Below are 26,270 nucleotides of genomic sequence, written 5' to 3' on the forward strand. Positions count from 1 at the left end.
TACACTAGCATACCCAGGATGGCTGCTAGCACAGGTTCTTGGATCTGCTTTACTAGGAAAGATAGCTGTTTAAGGGGTCAACAATCCTTTCTTAATTATAATCAGTAAATACAAACAGAGAAAATACAGGCAGAGAAATAAAGACCAACAGACAAGGGGCTCTACTGCCTGAATCAAAGTATGTTGTTATACACTTTACATACACCTCTGAATTGAGACAGCCTTTACATAGCTGGGGGGGGGGGGGGGGTCTGAACATACAGCCACGACCAGAGAATTACGAGATCCTTCTCATAAGCAAATCCTCGCTGTAAGATACCAACCTTCCAGTATTTATAACAAAGACTCAGCTCCTGATTGGCCCAGAGTCAGTAGGCACGAAACCCACATGACTTAGCACAGCTGTGAACTATTACGTTCAAAAGAGATTGAGCCTTCAGCTGCTCACAATTTAGCCTGAGCCTGGGAAACTGAACTTCAAAAAGAAAACAAAAAAAATCTCACTTTGCTTGCTGTTACAGGGGTACAACCAGACAGGACACCATCCCTGATTGCAAGGAGCTCAGTCTTTGAGGAGGGGAGGAAGTGACTATCCAAAACATCTGGAATAACCAGAGAAAGTGAGGTAGGGAAAAGTTCTATGAGAAGAAACACCTGAGTTAGGTCTTGAAGGAAAAGACTTCAACAAAGATGGGGGTGGAAGAGAGTACAGAGATAGGAGAAGGCAGGGTGAGATTAGAGAGGAAGGAAACAAGCATTTATTAAGTACCTACTGTATGCCAGGAGCTACCCTAAGTACCTTACAAATATTGTCCTCAAAACAACCCTGGGAGGTATGTGCTATACCATAATGCTATCCCATTACACAGTTGAAGAAACTAAGGCAGACAGATTGAATGACTTGTCCACAGTCACACAGCCAGTAAGTGTCTGATGCCACATTTGAACTCAAGCCTAGCTCTCTATCAATTTTACCACCTAGAGCTATGATCATGTTAGATCAGAAACTCCTTGAGGACCAGGACTGTCTTTTGCCTTTTTTTGTATGCCTAGTGCTCAGCACAGCTGCACATAGTAGGTAACTAATAAATATTAATTGATAGTTGCCCCTCATGAACAGTGAGTAGAACAGTCCAATTTGGGTGGAACGGTGTAAAAGGAAGAAAACAGTAGATCTGGCTGGAGCCAAGTCTTGGGAGGCCTTGAACGTCAAGATTGGGAATCTGTAATTTATTTGACAGACAGTTGTCATCCACTGGTAGTTTTTTAAGTATAGAAGTAACTGATTAAAGCAGTGTGCTAGAAAGTGTGAAGAGGCAGTGCACCATCCTGAGAAAAGCAGTGGCTATGGGATCAAAGGACCTGGTTTCAGATCTCCATAGTGACTCTTACTACCAGAGTGAACTAGGCTCTCATTCTCAAATTCTTTGCTTTTAAAAAGTAGTAGATAACTTCTAAGAGTCTTACTAGTTCTAAATCTATAATCTTGAGAGTACTTGGGAAGCACTGGAGAGGATGAATTGAAATGGAGGAAGGAGAGACCTATGGGGGATGTTATAATAGTTGAGGAAAGAGGTAGTAAGGGAAAAACCTAAATTAGGATAGTGGTCTTTACAGTAAGGCAGCTAGGTGGGTGAGCAGAGTGTGGTCCCAGAGTCAGAAAGACAAATCTCCTTGAATTCAAATCCAGCCTCAGATACTTATTATCTGTGTGACCTTGGGCAAGTCACGTAACCCTATTTGCTTTAGTTTCCTTATCTGTAAAATGAGCTGGAGAAGGAAATGGCAAACTCCTCCAGTATCTTTGTCAAGAAAACCCCAAATGGGTTCACAAAGAGTGGGACATGATTGAAATGACTCAACAACAATTTTATAGTAGAAAGAAAGACAGATTTGAGATATATTATAAGGTAGAATTATTGAGCCTGAATTGGAAGGTGGGGAGTAGGATGGGAGAGAGGAAAATTAAAGATGGATCTGAGGGAGATCTCTGAGCCACGGTGAGGGTGGCTTACTGGAAGGACAATTAGTGCCATTCAAAAAAATTGAAAAATTAGGAGGGTCAGATTTTGGTGAAGAAAATGAGTTCAGTTTGGCCCCTATTGATTTTAAGAGGTCAGTGGGACATCCCAAGTGTGGCGATATTCTATAAGCAATTATAAGTTCTGAAGGCCTTTGAGATAGTTTTGAAAATCCTCTGAAAAGTGATCATAGAAGCCATGAAAATGGAAAAAAATAGAGAAAGATATGAGGGCTGAGGTAACAACACTGGGGCTTGCACATCTGAGGGGATGGAAAGATGTGCAGCCAGAGTAAGATGATAAAACCCTTTTTTAGTACTGTAGCTATGGATCATTCCAGAGTTCTTTTTTTTCTTTTTAAATCTGCATTACTTTGTAGTCTTACAGACGTTTTCATTCTGTCATTTTTTTCCTATAATTCAGTCAAAAAAATTCACTGGATTTGGGTTGGAATCTTGGCTCTACTTTAGCCTACCTTCAGGTCTGGCCTCAGTTTCCTCACCTGTAAAATGAAAGGATTTGCCTGGATGACTTCAAAAGTTCCCTCAATGTGTTTTCTCCCATACTTTTACTCTCTCTGAGGTAACAATGCACACCTGAGCATTCCCATACTTCTTGACAGTGTACGCATTTTCATTCTTAATGGCAATATAGAATTAAGGATGCCCTCCAGCTTATTATCAATGTCCTTCCTAAAATATACTGTGCAGAATTGAACATAATATTCCAGATGTGGGGCACCCAGGACAGCAGAGAGAAGGACTATTACATCATTCTTTCTGAATATTATCTACCTCTTCTAGGAGCTGTGATGACAGTAGCTTTCTCGGCTGCCACGTCATACTAACAAGGTAGCATGGATAAGAAACTGGCCTCAGAGTCATGAAGACTTAGATGCATGCCCCACACCATGTGACCCTTGCAGGCAAGCCACAATCACTCAAAATGCTAGGCCACTCTCTACAACTATGAGGCACAAAGCAGGGAACAGACTGCCCTGATAGTTTTCTCATTCATGCATTTCCCATATCAATGAAAGGTCCAGTTCCTGTGTCCAGATCTTACAACCCTATCGGCATATGTTGAATCTGCAGTTGACTAAAAACCTCAGACCCTTTGTAGTTGAACTGTCCTCCACTGTGTGCTTGTAAAGGTGACTGTCTTTTAACTTAAGCACAAGATGTTATATTGGTCGGTAGGCTTGTCAAAAGTCCCACTTACTTGCAACATAACATAACTTTAGACAAATCGCTTCAACTTTCCAAGGTACAGTTTACTCATCTGTAAAATGGAGATAGCAGTCCTTTTGTTCCCTGCCTCTCAGTGCTGCTGTGGAAAAAGTGCTTTGTAAAATAGCATTCAAGTTAGCAGCTTGTTCTCCCTGTGGTTCTCGGGGAATACCAGGCTGCACCGTGACCAGCGATGTATGAGTTCATCTGCTTCCCCATAGCCTTTCTGGCATTGGGGTTTTTAATTATTTTTATTGTTGCTAAGTAAACAGGTCTGAGGGGGAACCTCATAATTTTTAAATGTGATTTTTTTAAAAATTCAGAATGGCACTGAATATTTCCCCAACTGTTTGTTTCCTACTTGTTTTACTTTTTCTGTGAACTACTTGTTCATTTCCTTACAATATTGGTCCATTAAGAGCATGGGTATTGCCCTTATGGATTTTTATTATTGATTTCCTATAAGATTTGGAAATCTAGTTTTTGGTGACTACACGTAATGATAATGATGATAGCACCTACATAGCCCTTTACAGATACGATCTCATTTTGTCCTCACAACCCTTAGAGGTAGGTGTTAATATTATGCCCATTTTGCAGAAGACAAAGCTGGGGCTTGCCCAGGGTCACACAGCTAGTAAGTGTCTGAGGCTGAATTTGAATTCATCCCTTCCTGACTCTAGGTCCAGCCATCCATCAGCTGTACCACCTTGCTGCCTTACAGTTACTTCCCCTCCACCATTCACTGCTTTGCTCTGTCTTAAGTTTTATTATTCTAAACTGTTCATTAAATATATGCGTATATATGCATAACATCAAACCTATCAAACATGTCCCTAATGTTTCTTCTGTTGCTTCAGTTGTCAAGTACTGACTTCCCTTCCAAGGTGGACACAAGTTGTGGTTCATCATTTTTCAGTTGTGTCTGACTCTCTGTGACCCCATTTGGAATTTTCTTGGCAAAGATACTGGAGTGGTTTATCATTTCCTTCTCCATTTTACAAATGAGGAAACTGAGGCAGACAGAGGTTAAGTGACTTGCCCAAAGTCACAAAGCTAGTAAGTATCTGAGATCAGACTAGTACTTGGGTCTTCTTGACTCCAGGCCTGGCACTCTATGAGTCCCCTATTCCATTTTCTTCTAATTTATTCTTCACTCCATCTGAGATTTGTTGTAGTTTGAGAAATAAAGAACTGTAGTACAGTGGGCAAAGCAGAATCAAAGGACTGGATTTGAATTCTGACCCTTGGCAAGTCTGGGTCTCACTTTCCTCATCTGTAAAATGGAGGAGGGGGAGCCTGAGCGGTGTCCTTTCACCTTAAGGCAGTGAGCCAATGTCCTAAATTTGTTTTTCTCCATATTATCTAATTTTATCCAGCAGCATTCATTACATGATAATTTATTATCCATTATTTTATTTTACTTGGTTTATCAGTGATTAAGATTTTATATGTATATTTTTATCTGTTTCTGAAGTCTTCATTCTAATCTATTTTTTCTACTTCCAACTGAAACCAAGTAAGTGCTAGATTGTTTGCATTAAAAAAACCCTCCAACTATCTTTTTTGTTAAATTGTGGATGGGTCAGTTCCACCCCCCACCGTTCAATTTAATAAATATTTTTAATAATAATAACTGACATTTAAATTGCACTTTAAAGTATGTAAAGCACTTCATACATGTAATCTCAATGGGTACTACAGATATTATCTCAATTTTTCTACATGTGAGGCTCAGAGATGTCAAATGATTTCCACACGGTCACATGTGGTAACTGCCAATGCCATAGTAAGAACCCACGTCTTCCTTGCTCTTAGGATCAGGAACAAACCTCAAACTTTTTGCTCTCTAGATCCCTTTGCATGCTTAAAAAATTACTGAGGAATTCTCACCCTGCCTTTCCATCCCCCAAGAGTTTTTGTTTATTTAGATTATATCTATCTATATTTACCACATTAGAAATTAAAACATCTTAGTATTATTATGAAAAAAAGTTTTGACCCCCAGCAGCCCTTGAAAGGGCTATCATACTTTAAGAATCACTGCATTCTACTTTCTTCCTACTCTTACTATGAGGGGCAGCCAGGTGTCACAAGTGGATAGTGTGCAAGGTCTGAAGTCAGAAAGACTCATCTTCTTGAGTTCAAAACTAGCCTTGGACACTTACCAGCTGTGTGACCCTAGACAAATGGCTTAATCCTGCTTACCTCAGTTTCCTTATCTGTAAAATGAGCTGGAGAAGGAAGTGGCAAACCAATCCAATCTCTTCACCAAGAAAACCCCAAAAGAGGTCACAAAGAGTAGGACATGACTGAAATGACTGAACAACACAAACATTTACTATGTACAAGGTACTCTTCTTGGGATTAAAAAACAAATGAATGAAACTTCTTACAAGAACTTATATTCTACTGCAATTACTTTTCCCCCTCAGTCTAATTTTGATATCTTTATGTACTTATTCCCTGTATAAATGTTGCCTATCATTTTCTCCAATTTTATATAGGTCCCACTTAGGATTTTAATCATCACAGAATTAAACCTATAAATTCAATTGGAGAGTAAATAGTGCTGTCATCTTTTCTAAGTTTTTTCTCCTTAAATAGGAAAAAAAAATCTCTACTTATTTGCTGCTTTTTATTTCTGCCATTAAAAGTTTTATAATTATCTTTATATAGATGTGTTACATATTAATACCCAGTTATTTAATGCTTCTTGTCACATTACAAATAGAGTCATGACCTCTTCCACAGGTTTGTTTCCAGCATCTAGAGACGATTGATTTTTAAGTATTTATCTTAAGATCTTTAAAACTTGGCTAAACTCATTTATTATATCTCTGGTAACTCTTCTGTAAATTTCCTTGGCTTTTCTAAGCATATGATCATGTCATCTGCAAGGAGAAATATTTTAATCTTTTCCTTTCCAATATTTATCTCATGTTCTTTTTTTTCCTGGCAAATTGTAATCCCTAGCAGTTCCAAATACTCTGCTGAGTACTGGTGGTGATAGGGGGCACCCTTGATTCATTTTTTTTTTTAAAGGGAATACAGCTAAAGGCTCTTCAATGAAAAGAATACTGACTCTTGGTTTTGAATAAAGATAATTTGTCATGTTAAGGAAAAAAAACCTCTTCTTTATCATATCTGGATTTTTATTAAGAATGGTTGTTGAATTTTATCAGCTATTTTTGGTATCTATTGATATGATCTTATGTTTTCCATTTGAAATGGTTAATAACCTTAATCCATTTTCCTCATATTAAATCCTGGAACTCATGGGATAAACTCTACTTGGTGGTAGTAAGTTATTCTTTTTAACATATTTCTGACTTTTGTTTGCCAAAAATTGATTTAAGAGTTTTATATTTATATATTTACAAGTGAGATAAGCCTGTAATTTTCTTTTCAAATGTGGTCTTCATCAGGGTTTAGAATTAAGATCACATCTGGCTCATAAAGAAAATTGGGTAGTATAACATGGTTTTTTTTTTTACTTCTATATTTAGAAACAGTTCCTGAAATATAGGAATCATATTTTTGGAATTGTGAAAAAAGATTTCTATCAAGAGCCAGACTGACATCTGCTTTTAAAAAAACTAACTTCCTCCCTATAATGAATCTTCCCAAGTTGTCTTAGTGTTCATAATTATCACTATTTATCACCAAATCACCATCATCCTCAATATACCTGAAATTTATATTGCACTTTCAATCAACATTTATTAAGTGCCTACTACGTGTTAGGCACTGCATTAAGCACTGGGGGTATAAAAAGAGGCAAAAGACAGTCCCTGCCCTCAAGGAGCTCACAATCTAATGGGGGAGACAAACAAATATGTACAAACTAGCTATATATCAGATGAATAATTAGAAGAGGGAAGGCACTAGAACTAAGAGGCATTGGGAAAGGCTTCCTGTAGAAGATGCCAGGGAAGCCAGTAGACAGAGATGAGGAGGAAGGCATGGGGGCCAGCCAGAGACAATGCCCAAAGCTGAGAGAGGGAGTGTCTTGTTTGTGGAACAATAAGGAAAAGACTGTTTGTTACTGGACCAAAGAGTATAGGTTAGGGAATAAGGTTTAAGGAGACTGGAAAGGTGTGTGTGTAGTGGGAAGGGCTAGATTACAAAGGGCCTTGAAAACCAAACAGAGGATTCTGTATTTGATTCTGGAGGCAATCAGGAGAAAGGAATGACATTGTTGGACCTGTGCTTTAGGGAAATTACTTTGGTGGCTGAATGGAGGATGGATTAGGCTGAAGAGAGACTGGAGGCAAGCAGGCTATTACAATAGACCAGGCATGGGCTGATGAGGGCTAGCACCAGAAGGGTGGCATTGTCAGAAGAGAGATTCATATTCCAGAGATGTTGCCCATGGTTACCCAGTTGCTTTGTGGCAGGGGCCGGGGTTGGGCCTGACTCTTTCTAGAGTCCAAGCCCAATGTTGCTTCCACTGTCTCTCATCTATTAACTTCCCTGGCTTCACCTAGATTTATAATTTCCTAATGTATAATGGGGGTCTAGGTTAGCATTTGGAAAAAAAACTCTTCATAATCAACTTGATTGAACAAATGTATTTTTATACTTTGTAAAACAAGGTGCTACATAATTAGTAAGTATTTATTAAGTACTTGCTGTGTGCTAGATGCTGTGCTAAAAGCAGGGGATACAAAGAAAGGTAAAAGACTGTCCCCACTCTCAAGGAGTTCACAGCCTAACGAGGGAGAAAATGTTAAAACAACTATGCATAAACAAGCTATATTTAGTGTATTTAATAATAATAAATTAGAGATAGTCAACAGAGGGGAGGCAGTAGAATTAAGAGAGAACAAGAAAGGTTTCAGGTAGAAGAAGGGATTTTATCTGAGACTTGGAAGAAGCCAGGAAAGCTAGAAGGCAGAGAAACAGAAGGAGAACATTTTAGGAATGGGGGAAGAGGGAGAAAGGGAAAGAGGAGAAGGGAGGGAGGGAGAAAGAGAAGAAAGAAGAAGAGGGGAAGAGGGAGAGAGGGAGAGAAGGAGAGAACAGTAACAAAGAAATAAAAGAAAAAATGAGAAGTGCAAAACAGACAAATGAAACAGACAAACTCCTAATTGCTCAGGAAGGACTTAAATACTCCATTATCAGAACAAGAGGTGCCTCCATCAGAACTGAATCTCTACTCTCAGGCATTGATTAAATCACAGAATCTTATTTGAATTAAAATAATAGACCACAGACATGAACAATGTGTAATTACATTTATACATGTAATATATATGTAGAGATATATGTAAGCTTTTAAAATAATCTCTTTTTTACATTTCTAATTTTGTGAGTTTTTCTTTTTATGATAATTTTGTTCAGTGTCTCATCAATTTTATGAATATTTTTTTCCAAAGACTCTTGGCTTATTAAATTTTTTTTGTCTCATTGCTTCTCACTCCATTTTCCATTTTATTCTGCTTTGATGTTTATTTTCTTTCCTCTACTTCCTTCTAATTTATTATATGCTCTTCCTAGAGTTTTTAGCTACAGGCATAATTCACTGTATTTCACTTTCTTATTTGTTAATGTAGGCATTGAGCATCATGAATTTTCCTCTAAGAACAGCCTTGCTCATAAATTATCCTATGTATTGCTTATATTTTCACCCGTATTTAAACATTCTGTTCTTATTTTCTAAAATTTTCCAGTTGACCCCAAGTTACTTAAAGAACTATTTTAAAATTTTGGCGTTTTGTTCTTCAGTTGTGTCTCACTCTTCATGACCCCATTTGGGGCTTTCTTGGTAGAAATACTACAGTGATTAGCCATTTCCATCTCCACCTCATTCTACAGATGAGGAAACAGAAGCAAATAGGGTTAAGTGACTTACCCAGGGTCACACAGCTAGTGTCTGAGTCCACATTTGAACTCAGATCTTCCTTACTCTAGACCCAGTGCTTAGCTGCCCTTATTTTAAAATTGAAATGTGGAAAATTTATATTAAATACTTAATAATTTTTTTGTTTGTTTTTTTCTTGTCCAAAACCATGGTATGTATACTATCTTTTAAAAAAAGATCGCTAAGATTTTCTCTCCACTCAAATCTTTCTATATTGTCTCATGGCAGCAAAGAGGAGTCAGTGGAATATAGTGTAATAGAAAGTGCAATGGATTTAAGGTTAAAGGATGTAGGTATGAATGCCAGTTCCACCACTGAGTACCTGTGTGACCTAACCTCTCTAGTTCTCAATTTTCTCATTGAAAACGAAGGGTTAGACTGGTCTGTCTAAGGTCCCTTTTATGCCTGTAGTCCTAGAACATGGCCCTGGCTTCTCAAAGGCTGTAACAATGGAACACATGCTCTCAAAGGTTCCAAAAAGCTGAAGGCCTTTGATTAGAGACTTAGCAATGGACAGACTGTTATATAAGGAGCCTTAGTGACACCTCACAGAATCTGAGTGATAGAAGGGGTCTCAATAGAGCCCTTTGAGGTTTGTTAAGACATTCTCCTCACACCAACTCTGGAGAGTGAGTGGAGCAAATGCTTTTAATACCATTTTGGATAAGAGGAAACTGAGGCTTGGGTTGGTTAAGGGACTTGGCCAAGGTCATCCAGCTAGTTTAGGAGCCAGTATTTAAATTCTGGCTCTGCTGATTTTTATTCATACTTAGTCTTCTAAGTATAGCATTGCTACTTCAGGTGCTTTAAAAAATTTAATTAATTTTTTTATATGAATAAAAATGTTTTTCTCTTTCTTCTATCTCTCCTCCACTAAAAAAAGAACAAAACAAACCCTTTGTAATAAATTTGCATAGTTAAGCAAAACCAGTTCCTGAATTGGCAATGTCCAACTATTTCTCTATTCTAAATGTAGCCAGAAGTCTGGCTTCCAACAAGGTGATGAGTTTGGGGTGGGGTGATAACAAAGAAACTTCCAACTGTCTACCAAATTGTAGATGAGCTGAGGTCTATATAGATGGAAGTGTGCAAACCAAGGAAATTCTAAATCTTTTAAAGTATTTGCATAAGAGCCCCATGTAAGATCAGTTTGTGAAGGATCTCTGTATACCCTAAGTACAAAAATTGAAGATCACCCAATTTTTCCAGAATAGTTCTTTCCATAAATTGGTTCATTTCCATCTCATTACTTATATTGCTCATGTCTAAGGTTTATTTCAACTCAAATATAATTCTGTAATTTATTCAATGCCTGACAGGCACTCAGTTCTAATTGAGGCACCTCTTATTTTGATAATGGAGCATATAAATCCTTCCTGAGCAATTAGAGATGTGTCTGTTTCATATTTGTCACTTTCCTTTTATTTCTTTGTTGCTATGCTCTTTGAGGAGATAGATTCAGGATAGGTACCATTGCTCTGGTACCATCTTAATACCCTTTCTGAAAGGGAAGGAAATATCTCAGCAGAAACAACTGAAACACAGGCACACTACTTGGTCATTCTCTCTCTCTCCGCCCCCCTCCCTTCTCCCTCCCTCCTCTCACATCTCTCTCCTCTCTTTCACCTCTCTCTCTCTCACCTCTTTCTCATCTCTCTTATCTCTCTCACCCCTCTCTCTCTTGCACACACACACACACACACACACACACACACACACACACACACACACACACACACACACAAAAGAGTTTGCTGGGTGATAGCAACTGACTGGCCTTAACATCCAGTCTAACCCTAAAATCTAAAAAACAAAAGTGTGCTCTCCCAAGGGTCAATCCCCGCTCCCACATTCTGTCTCAGTAGAATCAGAGTGGTTGTCCTCAAGCAATCACCAGTATCGATGAACTTGGAATCGTGGCACCTTATGAGTCGTGAGGGATTTAGTACTGAAGAAGAACCAGTTCCACAATACATCTGACAAGTGGTCATTCAGTCTTTGTTTAAAGACTGTCTATTAAGGGAGTGATGCTTTTGGGGAAGTTAGGTGGCAACATGGATAGAGTGTTGGGCTTAAAGTCAGGAAGATTCATTTTTGTAAGTTCAAATCTGGTCTCAGACACTTACTAGCTGTGTGACCCTGGACAAGTCACTTAATCTGTCAGTCTCAATTTCTTCAACAGAAAATGGGTATAACAATAGTATCTATCTTGAAGGGTTTTTGTAAAGATCAAATCAAATAGTAATTATAATTGGTACAATGCCTGGCACATAGTAGGTGCTATATAAACATTAGCTATTATTTCATAATATAGATTTTTTTTTCTTAATCAAGCTTAAATATATGAATATGCCATTTCCCTTATCCACATTAGTTCTGACTTCTGGAGTCCAATAGTATACATCTAATTCTTCTTATGTAGGATAACCTGTTAAGTACTTGAAGACAAATCATGTATCTTCACAGTCTACTCTTCTCCATCCTGTGCATGATTTCCTTTAAGAGATTCTGGTATGGTCTAAATTGCAGGCTTTTATGTATCTTGGGTCACCCTCCTCTGGATACCCTCCAGTCATTCTGTTTTAGGAAGGTAGGTTCAGAAATGAACAGTACACCCAAGATCCGGTAAAACTGTGACAATACATTTCATACTGTCAGCTCTCTCCTTCTTGATACCATGCCTAAGGCCACATCAGCTTTGGGAAACTCTTCTCTGTATAAGGGCAATGACTGGACCTGAAGTCAGGAAGTTGTTGTTGAGTTGTTCTTCAGTCATGTCCAACTCTGCCCCATTTGGGGTTTTCTTGGCAAAAATAACGGAAAGGTTTGCCATTTCCTTCTCCAGCTCATTTTACAGATGAGGAAACTGAGGCAGACAAGAGTTAAATGACTTGTCCAGGATCACAGAGCTAGTGAGTGCCTGAGAACAGATTTGAACTCAGAAAGATAAATCTTCCAGACTCTAATCTAGGCATTCTATCCACTGTGATACCTAGCTAGACTTGAAGTCAAATTTGGCTTCGGACCCTTACCAGCTGTGTGACCCTAGGCAAGTCATTTAACCTCTTTCTGCCTCAATTTCTTCAAATGTAAAATAAAGATAATAATAGCCCACCCAGCCTTGTTGTGAGGATCAAATAAAATAATGTCTGTAAAGCACTTGGCAAGGTGCATAGCACACAGTAGGTGCTTAATAAATGCTTATTTTCATCCATCTTTCCATATTACCCTGTGGACTCTGGGCATGCGCTGCTCTTTTTTGTCATCTTTTCCAGAAGAAGTGTTATTAAGTTAAACTTCCCCAATTCTGTATTTGTGAGGTTGATTTCTTAAACCCATATATGGTAATTTACATTTATCCAAATTGATCGTATTAGGTTTGGCTCGATAGTCTAGCCTGTCAACATCTTTTAGAATACCAGTTCTTTCATCCATTATTTTAGCTATTTGATTTTCTAGCTTTCTTCTCTCTCATCACTAACAAAGCACAATTTTGATGTAGTCATAGAAACATAATTTTACAATTGTTAGGAAAGCAAACCTGAAAAGCAGGAATAAACCAAACCAAAAACAATACAGGAGGAGGCGTTCTTTATTTGTTTTGTGTCCTAAACCCTCAATAAACTAGGCATTTAACATACAATAACCTTATACTAACAGAATGGACTTGTTTTCTCCAATATTTACATTCCATCTTATCAGCAGGAAAAGGCCATAAAATTCATTTTCTTTGAGAGAACTTTGTCTGAAGAGATACTCTGAAAAAAAAAAAAATCCAGAACTTCACGGGCTAAGAGATTACTTTGAGCAGATTAGCTATGAGCGAGAAATGAAATGTCAGTCTTATTTTTGGGGTTGTGGGAAAAATGACCTTTGTGTAAGAGGGAGTATCCAGGGAGGTTTTAGGGATAACACCTTTCAGGGCCATGATCTGAGGGGCTGGGAGCACTGGAACCAAAATGGGGCTGTATCAGGAAGCCTGGGCAATGGAAATCCATGGAAGCACAAATCAGCCAGGGGGAGGTCTGAGTGCTGGAGCAGAGACAATTTCAAGTGTGGGGAAGTTCACAGCACTAGGGATTCTGCAAAGGGTATAACTGCTTGGAGAATGACAGGTGGGTGTTGATCTTGGCCACAGAAAGGTGGAGTTAGGGAAGCAGGGCAGAACTGGGAATGGGAAGTAGACTGGAGGAACTTTAAAGACTACAAGGGCTTCTGCAATGCCAACACGAAACATCTAAGCCATAATGAAAGGTATTGTGAAAGAGTCAGGGAGAATTGGGTTCAATACCCCACTCCCCACCCCCAACTAGCTATGTGATAATGGGCAAGTCACTCAGTCTCTGAACCTCCATTTCCTCATCTGTACATTGGGAATAATGCTCCCTGTGTACCTATTTCATAGGATTATTGTGAGGATGGGATGATTGTCACTGCACCCCCTCCCAAGACCACTCCTCCCACATACACAATGTCTCAAAAGTCTCGATGTCATTTTCTGTTATTAAAAGTTTTAGATGGCACTATAACTTTTAGGACAACAAATATCTATCACTGTGCAAACTTTAAAGCATTATAATTATTTATGTATTATCCATGTTTCCCTTTTTGGTCAGAGCTACTTTATATGGGCAGTTTCATTTTACTCTAAATGTTATCCACAGTATCTGTTTGCTGAGATGAGCTCCACAGCCAGAACAAAGTGTTCAGAGTGCCCCTAACAAGGGACAGATAAAGCACAAGCTCACAATTTTTGCAGTACCCAACTGTCAAAAAACTGTCCTCAAATAAAAAGAAATTTGATTTAAATTTATAGTGTAACATATCTGTTTATCACTTGCCATTAACAAGATGAAATCCTCTTAAATTTCAGTTCCAAATCGCTACCGGACATGATAGCTCCAGAATCCTGGCCAAAAATTTTAATTCTCACCCAATTCGATGAGTCTGCAGGCTCCACAATTTAACCAATTCCAGGCAGCTTTCAGGGATCTCTCACCCCCATAGGCTTTCCTCCCTCTTTGATGTGTCTGACCAGCATTGGTACTTTTCCCTTCTCTGCATAATAGCTAAGTGGTATAGTAGACAGCACTCAACCTGAAGTCAGGAAGACCAGAGTTCAAATTCAGCCTCAGAGTCTGACTGTGTGAACCTGGGCAAGTCATTTCTCTGTTGGCCTCAGTTTCCTCAGCTATAAAATGGGGAGTAATAATAGCACCTATTTCCTAGGGTTATTATTAAGGATCAAGGGACTGTGCAAAGGAGATACAAAGAAAGGCAAGACTAGTCCCTGTTCAGATGATAATTGATTTCCTCCCAGTGTATGGGCTGGGAGGGGAAGAAAGGGTAAGAGACAGGGATGGGACAGAATTGACATTCAACAAACCAGATGAGTATGGGGTATATAGTTCATGGTGTTGAAGTACCAGAGGTGGGAGGAAGGAAGGTGGCACAGGACCGGAATCAGGGTCCACAGAGACAGCACAATGAAGTCCAAGTGTCCTAGGAAGGTGAGGGAGGTCAGACTAGGCTGTAACAGTCAGGCATGCAGATAGGCAGTTGGATCAGATGCTAATATGGAGTTCTTTCAAGTCTGTCCTCAAATGTTCTCCAGGCTCTAGCAAGTTTTTTATGTGAAGCCACACCATCCACTGGCTTCCTCTAAATTCCCTCCAGCTGCAAGAGGGAGCTGGCTCCTTTTTCCTCCAGGGCAGCCATTGAAACATGGAGATGACACACTTTCTATTCCTTTCTCTCCTGTTCCCCACACTTCCCTCCTCTGGGACTCCGAGAACCTCTTCCTTGTCTCTGCTCCCTCTGAACTGCTGATAATTTCCTGCCAACCAACTCTTGGACTTTGAGCCTTCAAAAATTATCCACAAAAGCTTCCCTCAATTAGAATGGAAAGTGATGATCTAACAAACTGGGGAGGGTGTGGGGAAGAAATTTGTCATATTTAAAAGCATATCAAAATCATCCGTACTGATGAAGAAAATCAGAATAGAGAGTGGGATTACCATAGGGGACATATATAGGTACTCCTGTGTGAATACTTCATAGCCCCTCTGCTAAGGCAATTCTAGCATACCAGACAGATTTCAGTATGACTGACACCATAACTAGACTGAGATATTATTGAATATGTGTGTATATACATATATATGAATATATATACACACATATATATATACACATATATATATACAGGGGTGTGTGTATAAACACACGAGTATATGCATATATACATATATGGGTGTGTATATATAGATATACACCCACAGAGATACATACACACACACACACACACACACACACATATACACACATACACGTTTCTCTTCCAAGAGAATGCAAGGCTCTGGAGGAACTGTTCCCTTTTGTTTTTGTATTCCTAGCACCTATGGGCATATCTGTTTTCTATAATTTTCCATTCCTAGAAGTGTGAGAGATGTTCCCATTTGAGGGAACAAGTAAGCACTAGCTCATATCTGGGCCCTCTTACTGTTAACATGTAATTTTACCATTACTAAGCAGAAGGAAAAAGGACAAAGAAAAATCCAAACAAGGCCAGGTGACACATCTCCTTAGGGAGCCCACAGCATGCTTTGTTAATTAAGCTGCACTGATTATTACCAACCCAATCTATTTCTGCTTATAGCAACCTCAGTCATTCACCTTGGGTACCCATCAATTTCAGAAAATTCATTGCAGTCAATAAGCAATTATTAAGTGCCTACCATGTGCCAGCCCTGAGCTAAGTACTAGGGATACAAAGAAATGCAAAAGCCTTCATGTTCTCAAAGAGCCCACAGCCTAATGGGGAAAACAACATGCAAGCAAGTGTGTAAACAAACTATATCCAGGATAAATTGGGGAATAATCGCAGAGGGAAGGCACTAGAATTAAGGAGAATCAGGAAAGGCTTCCTGTAGAAGGTGAGATTTTAGCTGGGACTTAAACAACAGTAGGCATTTCCCTCACTGTCTGGGGGGGAGGCCTTCTCCATCCCAAATATCCTTCCACGATGCTGATCCCTTCCTCTTTTCCTTCTCTCCCTGGGGAGTTCCTTCTGGGGGCTTCCGTGTTGGTTATGGTCCCAGGCAGGCCATACTTCATACTCATCCCAGATGTGCTTCTGCCTCTTAGACTTGGCCACCATGCCACCTCAAAAGTATCTTCTCTCCACACCCTGTTCAGCTTCCTTTTATTGTCTTCCCTATTTAGGACATAAGCTCCCTGAGGGCAGGGATGAGAATGGGGAGTTGTCATTGAACTAGAAGACAGAAGAGACCTAAAGGTCCATTTCCCTTTCACCAGGCAGGTCTAACCCTGGGGAGATGGGTATCTAAGACCTTCACAGATAATGAACTTTTTCTGTTATTTCAACCATTTTTTTTAAATCATGAAATTGTTCTTTACATCTAACCTTAATATAATTTAGTATCCCAAGAGATCAGGGATTTCATGGGTCAGGTTCTCCTTCTACTGACACATAAAAATCTGCTTCAGAACTTTGTTCAGTAGGTGGCTCCATGAACTGCCATGTCCCCCTCCTCCTCCCATTCATCAGTTGGTAGCCAGTCCTTGAGAGATGCCCATCATTATATCTGGGCTGGTCTTGAGATGATAAATGTTGTTCATCTCTAGGCTTGTACTCAAAACACTTCTAACTTAGTAGGACCTATACTGTTGATCGTACTTTGCTGGCAGAGCCTTCTAGAAATAAGGGGTACCTCTATACCATAAGGACGAACTAAAGGAGAACTTTAGTGGAAAAACTTAAATATTCCCATGTCTCTATCCTAGTCATCCCATTCAAGTCACCATTATAATGCAGGTTTTACAAGAAATAGAGAGGTTCAATTTCCCATTTCCTTCTTAAGCACCTTTCATCTTTACTTAACAATTGGTATTTTCAGACTCTTAACTATGTCTCCCTTCTGGTTTAAATAATCCAATTTTTTTCATCATTCCTCACATGCCTTATTTTCTATGCCTGTTCCACAAATCTCTTCCCACATTCTCCACATGTCTCTTAATTGCACATCAACAAATTTCAATTCTGCACAACATCCCAAACAAGTGGGATCTTAAATGCTTTTTGGTGATGATGAGAACACAGTTGGTGGGAGGAAGAGGGAAACTCACAGAGGAATTGATTTATTTCCTCCAAGCACAGCCTTTCCTTATGGGATTTCTGAAATGTGGACATATCTTAAAGCCAAACTCTCATGCTGGCAACTCAGTGAGAGCAATTTCACATTGCCTACTGTATCTAGCCAGATCACGCTTCCATCTGTCCATCCCAGCCTCATTTTCTTTCACTTCTGGTTTTTTTATCCTCAGTGTCTACCGTTGAGCCTGGCACACAGTAGATGTTTAATACATGCTTACTAATTGGGTGACATCCACACCTGCTTCCATCCCCATATCAATACTACCATTGCCTCTGGAAAGGTCATGTCAAGCATCTCCTCTATTCCCTCACTTGCATAGCCCCATCCTTCCTTCCCTGACTACCACGCTCCCTCTATGTGTTGTTCTCCCCTAGCAGAATGCAAACTTCTTTTGAACCTTTTGTATCCTCAGCACTTAGCATGGGGCTTTACATGTTGTAAGTGCCCAATAAATACTGCTCGTTATTTAATCTTTCCTTTACTGAAGACATGTCAAAAACACAGAGTCTTTTTTTCCTCTTGGACATCTGTCTTCCAAAGACTTTCCCTTCAAAACAACTTCTAACCAGGGCTAACTGTGCTACTCATAACCAAACACTTCCTTATAAGGAGTCAATATGATACACTGGGAAGAACATTGTATTATGACCTTGGTTCAAACACTTACTGCGTCATCTTGGAGTAGATCATTTCAAGTCTCATTTTTCTCATCTATAGGCATGGTGACTTAACATTTTACAAATATCATCTCACTTAATCCTCACAATGACCCTTCAAGATGGGTGTTAACATTATCCCCATTTTACAGATAAGGAAACAGAGATAGAGGTTAAATGATTTACCCAGGGTCATATTGTTAAGTTTCTGAGGCTCTATTTGAATTCAGATCTTCCTGATTTCAGGCCCGTCACTCTATCCACTACCCAGGGCTGCTTAAACTTTTTTCACGTGGGACCCTTTGGGAGTTTCAGTAGTATTTGTTGGCACTGCATGGTCTGAGGGAATGAGCAGTACAAAGTGCACACGCTTTGTGGTCAGAACCAAGGTGGCAGTGGAGTTGCTTGATGCAACATGGGCAAACGCTACCAGAAACACCTTGGATTCATTGAGTGTTTGATTTTAATTAATTTTCCATTGCTGCACATTCAGAAACCTTTTATGGTTACTAAATTTGTCTTGACCCCAGGGTCTTGATCCACAGTTTAAGAGGTGCTACACTACTCTACTTAGCTGCTTACACATCCTCCTCTACTGAAGACTTCCGACACTTCTTTATGATGCAAAGGTGACTCTGGGCTCTCCAAGTCTATGCCAGGGGGCACAAACTCTGACAGGTCCTACTAAGTCAAAAAGGCTTCAAGGGTGGCAGCAAGAATGTCAATAACTGCAATTTTCACTACTGAAGTTTGGAGGGACTCATTCCAAGAAGGCTCCTATCCTTCCTTCTTCTTTCTTGTTTTTAAACTCTTAATCCACAACATTCTCAGGAACCTTTCCTTTAACAAAGCTTAATGCTATCTCTTATTACCTGGGTGACCTTGGGTAGGGAACCTCCCTAGGCCTTAGCAAGTCAGTCAGTCAATAAACATTGATTAAGAACGTACCATGTACCAAACTCTGTGCTAACTGTGGAATATGCAGAGAAAGGGGAAAGGGAGTCCCAGCTCTCAACTCCTCGACATGCAGACAACTATATACAAACAAGTTATGTACAAGAAAAATGGGAAATTATCAACAGAGAGAAGGTAATAGAATCAAGGAGGACCAGCAAAGGCTTCCTGCAGAAGATGGGATTTTACTTGGTGCTGGAAGGAAATTAGGGAAGCCAGATGGTGGAGGTGAGGATGGAGAAGGTTACCTGAATGAAAGACAGCCAGTGAACATTCCTGGGCTCTGGAAATGGAGGCTTTTGCTGCAGGAGCAGCAAGGAGACCAGTGTCCTTGGATCACAGAGTACATTGTGGGGAGAGGAAGGGATTAAGGCATAAGAAGGATAGAAAAGGTGGAGGGGGATGTGTGTGTAAGGTTATGAAGGGCTTTGGACACCAATCAGAGGATTTTATATTTGATTTTGGAGGTGATAGGGAACTACCGGAGTTTATTGAGTAGAAGGGTGACATGGTCAGACCTGAACTTTTAGATAATTTTGACAACCTAGTGGAGGAAGGAGTGGAGTGGAAAAAGCAGCTTATAAGCCTTGTGTCAGGTAGACCAACCATAGGCTATTGTTATAATCCATGTGTGAGGTGATGAGGGCCCTGCACTAGAGTGGTGGCAGTGTCAGAAGAGAGAAAGGGGGTATATGTAAAGGTGAAACAGACAGGTCTTGACAATAGATTGAAAAGGAAGAAAGAGAGAGGAGTTGAGGATGACTCCTAGACTGCAAGCCTGGGTGACTAGGAGGATGGTGGTACCCTCAACAGTAATAGGGAAGTTATTTGGGGGAAAAAATAATGAGTTCAGTTTTGAACACGCTGAGTTGAATATATGAGAGAATTAAAGCCAACACAGAAGTTAGGGCTTCCAGCGCTATAAAATGAGAGGGTTCAATGAGATGGCTGCTGAGGTCTCTTCCAGCTCTCAATCTGTGATCCCAAGTCTTCTTGGACAGTTTCTTGGTGATCACCACTCTATGTCACAGTCATACCTTTCCACACAAAGTTCAGTGGTTCTGGGAACATGTTTGTTGAGTGGAAAGAAGATTAGTTTGGTAGCCAAAGGATCTGGACTCGGATCCTGGCTGATATTATTTGTGTGAGACTGGGCTAGTAAATTTCCATCTCAGAGCCTCTATAGCCTTATCTGTAAGATGAGAATAAGGAGCTAGAGAGCTGCTAGGTGATAAAATGCCTGGAGTCTTGACACTCCAGGAAGACTTGAGTTCAAATCCAGCCACAGACACTCATTACTTGTGTGCCCTGAGCAAGTCACTTAACCATCATTTGCTTTAGTTTCCTCAGACATAAAATGGGGATAATAATAGTTCTTGTTAGGGTTGTCATGAGAACAAGATAAGATTATTGTAAAGTGCTTAGCACAGTGCCTTGAACACAGAACTAAAATGCTTTCCCTCTTATCCCTTCCAGTTTAAAAATTCTATGATTCTAAAACATGGCTCATTATACACAATACACAGTGTCTCATTGGCGTGGTGAGTTCCACAGAGATAATATTTGGCCAGAGTGATAGCAAATTGTCAAAATTTCATAGAAGAGCTTAATTATAACATATTAACCAAATGATGTTGGCCTGGGCAGTTTCAGACTATGTGTGTGTAATTTAAGTGTCCTTGTCATAAGACGCTTTAGTTTAAAAAGTATTTCTTAAATAAAAACAGAAAGTAAAAGAACAAAACATGGCCAGGTTCAGCTGTGGATAAGAGTTGAAAAAACACGAGCATGAGAACAAGCATGTGCATGTATGTGTGTATGTATGTGCTCATGTGAGAGTGTGTGAACAGCACACATATTTGCATACATATATGCATATGTGTGTACATGTATATGTAGAGATATAGTTATGTATATGTTCATATATAGGAATATATATTCATACACATGTCACATATATGCACAAATAATATATACATATATAAACACATATACATATATTTACCTCCTCTCTTTGCAGACAATGGAATAAACCTATGGAATATCACATACACTGCCAGACACAGTTATTGGTTGGTTTTTGCTGAACTACTTTTGTCTTCTTTCTTTTTGATCTTTGTTGCAAGGTATGTCTCCCTGAATAAAGATGAAGGGGTTTGATATAAAACCATAGATGTCAATAAAAATATGACAAAACTTGTTGAGTGAATTCTATTCCAGTAGAACAGAAACCCCTTGAGGGCAGAGACTATTTCATTGTTTGCCTCTCTAGTGCCTAGCACAGTGCTTGTAACATAATAAACAATAAATAGTTAAGCTAAATAGAATGAATAAAAAATAAACGAATGAACTAGATAAAATGAAAATGTCTTCCTAGATTCTATTGGGATGGATCTCAGTGAGTTACTAATTCCATTATCCTTTGGATTGGGAGCTGGGAGAGCAAATTAAAATTTCAAAAAATATTTATTTATTTATTTAGGTTTCAACAGTCACTTTGATAAGATTTTGAGTTTTAGATTTCTCCTCCTCCTTTCCCTTCCCCTTCCCCTCCCCAAGACAGCGTGCAATTTGATAAAGGCTATCCATGTACAATCCTATTAAACATATTTCCCCATTAGTCATGTAGTAAAGAAGAATTTCAACCAAAGGGAAAAACCATGAAAAAGAAAAAAAACAAAGGAAAAAAAGAGAGAAAACAGCATGCTTTGATCTGCATTCAGACTCTACAGTTCTTTCCCGGGTCATGGACAGCATTTTCCATCATGAGTCTTTTGGAATTGTCTTAGTTCATGAGCAAATTGCTTTTTAAAAAATGTTTTAAACACCTGGAAAGACTTATAGAACTGATGCTGAGTAAAGTGAGCAGAAGCAGAACATTGTATACACTAACAGCAACACTGCAATGCCCAATTTTGATTGACTTGGCTCTTCTCAGCAATACAATCGTCTAAGACAATTTCAAAACCCTCTTGATGGAAAATGCTATCCACATCCAGGGAAAGAACTGATGGAGTCTGAATGCAGATCAAAGCAGACTATTTTCTCTTTTTTGTTTGTGTGTTTTTTCTTTCTTGTGGTTTTTCCTTTGTCCTGATTATTTTTTCTCTTTCTTTTTTTTTTTTTTTTTACAATATGACAAATGTGGAAATATGTTTAATATGATTGTACATGTGTAGCCTATATCAGATTGCTTGCTCTCTTGGGAAGCTGAGGAGGAGAGGGAGAAAAAAATTTCTGCACTCAAAATCGTATAAAAGTAAATGTTGAAAATTTTAAAAATATTCTAAAAATAAAATGGAGAAAAAAATTTAAAAATGAATACCAAAAAAGTTTTAAACACTCAGTAATTTCCTACTTGGCTAGATCTATGTTCACATCTCTTACGTATGAGCTTTGAGAAGAGGAAAGTTTTATCTTCTCTTACTTTTAATATTTGAATAAGCAACATTTTGAAATATAGATTCTGAATATTTAGGAGCATCAATGACTTCAACAGCCTTAGGGACTGCTGAGTATAATCAACTCGGAGACTTCAAGAGTGTCTTAAAAAACTTCACAAAGAAACAATGGATTCTTGAGTCTGAGAAGGGGCATTTCCTGGAGGTCAGTGTTATCCAGTCTCCCCATGTGTCCCAGCAGGATAACAGAGAGAAGATTAAATCCTTCCACTTTCAGAAATATTTAAAGGCTTGAGCTGCCATACATATCTGAAAAAAGAAGGTACTAAATAAGCCACAAGCTCTCATGTTTGAATTTGCCTTCTAAACCTCTATTAATTAACAGGGTAGCTTTTAAAGTATCTTTTTCATACTGTATGCCAGGAAGTCATGAATTGGGTAGAGACTAGAATACTTTAGGATTCTTAAAATCTTAAAGATCAGTATTTAAGCTATGATTTTTAAGATCCCTTCCAACTCTAAGATTCTCTCTCTAAATTTTTTAGAAGTGAGTCTCCATCTATGCCCTTTTACAGTGGTTGTTAAATGCTCTCCTATCTCACCTCCATCTCTAAGAATCTCTGGCTTCTTTCACCCGTCACATCTAGCACTCCCACTTTCTGTGTGACACATTTTCTGATTCCTCCAGCTGCTAGTGCCAGGGGTGTATTAGGGCCAGCTACCAGAGGAGTCAACTGTTAAGTTTTCATTGTGATGTTACCGTGGCAATCTTTAATGCACTGTTCTAACATTTATTAAGAACTTCCTCTGAGTAAGGCACTGTGCTAAATGCTTTATATCTCATTCAGTCCTCACAACAACCCTGGGAAGTAGGTGCTATTATTTTCCCCCTTTTACAGTTGAGGAAACTGAGGCAAACAGAGGTTAAGTGATTTGTCCAAAGTCACACAGCCAGTAAATATCTGAGGCTGGATCTGAATTCAGCACTTCGTGACATCAGGTCTAGTACTCTTTTTCTTTTGAAAATTATATAGCATAGAGGTTGTAAATCCTTTTTATGTAGTACACCAAGGCAGAAAGTGCTCTTGCATTATGCAGTCTCCTTCTGTTCAGGTCATCTTTCTCCGTCAACAGTTTGGCAGTGGAGGAAAGGAGGTTATGCAAAGGTAACTGGGAAAGTTTATAGATACTCAATATCTGCAGTAGGGGTCAAACTGAGAAGAGGTTGCTACAGGCCCCTCTCAGCACAGTCATGCAGAGAAATGTAGTAGGAATAAGCCAAGAGAAGTGTTGAACAAAGGGGAAAAGAGGCAGGCACTGCCTGCCCGGACAGCTGCCTTGTGCAGATACCTCCCAGTAGTGATCAGTGGGCAGCCTCATGGCCAAATTGGGTGGACTCTATGGCTATTTATTTGTCCTGTGCTTCTAAAGCCTGCTCCAATCCATATTCCAACTGGTCTTGGGCATCATATCCTCTGTAGATCTCATGAATGCTACAATGGTGATGACCCTCTCTAAGGCATTCCTATAACTGCTGCCTAAGTCAAGGCATCACTTTCCTCAAGCAACCACACTGGAGATCCAAAGGAAATCTTTAAGCAGAATCTTGTGACCACATGTTGGGAAATGTTATAAAGTGAATTCCTGCTCACATATAGGAAAGATTATTTGATCTCTGAGGTATCTTTCAACTCTTTTTCTTGGGTTGTGACAATATAATTCCCCAAGAGCTTGTTCTTACATCTTATTTTTATTTGGACTATATAGTGAAAAAACTTCATGCTTGAACTTTCTGCATCCAAACTCTTTTTTCAAGTCATCTTCTAAAGAACTACCAAAATGTTCTTCCAAAAGCACAGGTCTAATCACATCACTCTAGTGCTCACAAGTCTTCTTTGGCTCCCTATTGTCTCTGAGTTAAAACATGAATATGTAGCCTGGTATTCAAGGTCCTCCACAAATTAGCTCCAACTTACCTATCCCTCTAGCCTTATTTCATGTTACCCCTCTTCATGTACCTCATGTTCTAGCTCAATTTGCCTATCAAGTCAACTGAGGTTACTTGAACTACTAGTTCCCCAAACTCAGTATCCCATCTCCTGCATCCCTATATTCACATAAGTCCTCCATTATACTTGAGACATACTTCCTCAGCTCTGAAGTTCAGAATCTTTATCTTTCTTCAAAGGTTACACTCAGATACAGACACCTTCCTTCCCCATCCCTGCTTCTTATTACTTCTCTCTCTCTCTCTCTCTCTCTCTCTCTCTCTCTCTCTCTCTCTCTCTCTCTCTCTCTCTCCCTCCCTCCCTTCCTTCCCTCAAATTTTCCTAGAGTACTTCAATTAATCAAAAATAACTTAATAAGCACCTACTATGCAACAAGCCCTGTCCTACAAAGACAAAAGTGAAACAATCCCTGCTCTCAAGGAGCTTACGTTCTGCTGGGAGAAATAATTTACATACATATACATATACATGTAGATACAAAATGTGCACAAAGTAAAACTACGGTAATTTTAGAACCAGCAGAAAGAGTTTTTCACGACATTAGAGATCCTAAGAGGCACAATGAAGAAAGAGTGCATTCCAGGTATGGAGAGGGGCAGTCTATGAAAAGGCACAGAGATGTGAGATGGAGCATTCGAAAGATATTAAATGGCACCATTTGGCTAGAAAGTAGAGTGCGCCAAACAGAAAGGATGTATAATTTGCTGTGAAAAAGTATATTATACATATATAATATGTATGCAATCATATAGTAATCCTTCCCTTGCTTTATATTTATCTGGGTATATCTTGTATTCCCCAGCTGTACCTTCCTTCTGAGACTTCTCCCAAATTATCTTGAATATTATCTTGTTTGTATACAGTTGTTTACGTGTTGTCTTTCCCTTTGGAGGGTGTACTCCTTGAGGGCAGGTACTGTCTTCTGCCTTTTTTGAGGCTCTGGCACATAGTAGCCACTTATAAATGTTTACTGATGGTTGAATGTAATCTGCCAAGTGAACTGGAAATTTTCAGTTTAGTATCCCTATTGACTAGCCAAGAGCCCCGCACACAGCAGATGCTTATAAATGTCTGTTAAGTTAAAGAGACCCACTTTGGTATTTTATGTTCATCATTCCTGAGGCTAGATGTGTGCTCTTTTGAGAAGGGGGTTTTCAGAACCATATGAGGGAGGAAGACCTCACATCTACTGCCAAGATGCTAAAGAACAGATTTTGTAATTAATCACCAAATTCACCAAACTGAGAAACTCCAGAGATGACAGCAGTGGGTCTATTTCTGGAGCTCTGTAGTGAGAACATGATCTCACTGAATTAATTCAATAGGCTTCAAGATACACAATAAACCCTACCCTTATTTACAAAGAGCAAACAAGTCAGGCTGTTTCCCCAAGTGAATGCAGCATCATGTCAAAGTGACACACCCAGAGGCAATTTGTACAAAGCAATAGAGCTCTCAGTCAGAAGACCCAGATGATCCTTAAAGTCCTTTCCAGTTCTAAATCCTAAGATGATGTTTTATTTTTTAACATCCAGAAATGAGTTTTGGTCATGGGGTGTATTTGAAACTCATGAGAAGTTTTTGCCCACATCAATAGTATAGGAATCTCTAGGAAACGTTCCTTAGAAAAGATAATTATGAGTCTTCCCACCACAACTCAGGCTGTCTACTTGAGATAATGCAGTTTCTCTCCCTCTCTCAAAATATGTTGCATCGCAAAGTCATGAGTTTGACATGAACCCATTACTTTGGGGCCCATAAAATTTTCTCATCAAAATGTTGGAAGGAGCCATTTGTGGAATCAAACTGATGAGCTCTGAGGAAGTGGATGTCACCAAAAAACCCTTAAACCAATTCTAACATCCTAAAAATGAAAAGTCTCATTAAGTCAGCTTTTTCCTTATGAGTATTTCCTAGTTGCTCTCTCTCTATGAGGGATGAGAAGGCATTTTCAGGC

At 39.2% G+C, this 26,270-nt stretch overlaps 1 protein-coding gene, 1 long non-coding RNA gene and 1 pseudogene across 4 annotated transcripts in view; 1 reads left to right on the forward strand and 2 right to left on the reverse strand.

The window, feature by feature from the left end:
* Window positions 1–26,270, reverse strand: part of TACC1 (transforming acidic coiled-coil containing protein 1) — a 169,131-nt gene that overhangs the window by 105,539 nt on the left and 37,322 nt on the right. The window lies entirely within an intron of this gene.
* Window positions 1–26,270, forward strand: part of LOC140520816 (uncharacterized) — a 38,881-nt gene that overhangs the window by 2,251 nt on the left and 10,360 nt on the right. The window lies entirely within an intron of this gene.
* On the reverse strand, window positions 36–24,448 carry LOC140529850 (transmembrane protein 11, mitochondrial-like; annotated as a pseudogene).

The sequence above is a fragment of the Notamacropus eugenii genome, chromosome 1, assembly GCF_028372415.1.
Source record: "Notamacropus eugenii isolate mMacEug1 chromosome 1, mMacEug1.pri_v2, whole genome shotgun sequence".
NCBI classification, from domain to species: Eukaryota; Metazoa; Chordata; class Mammalia; order Diprotodontia; family Macropodidae; genus Notamacropus; species Notamacropus eugenii.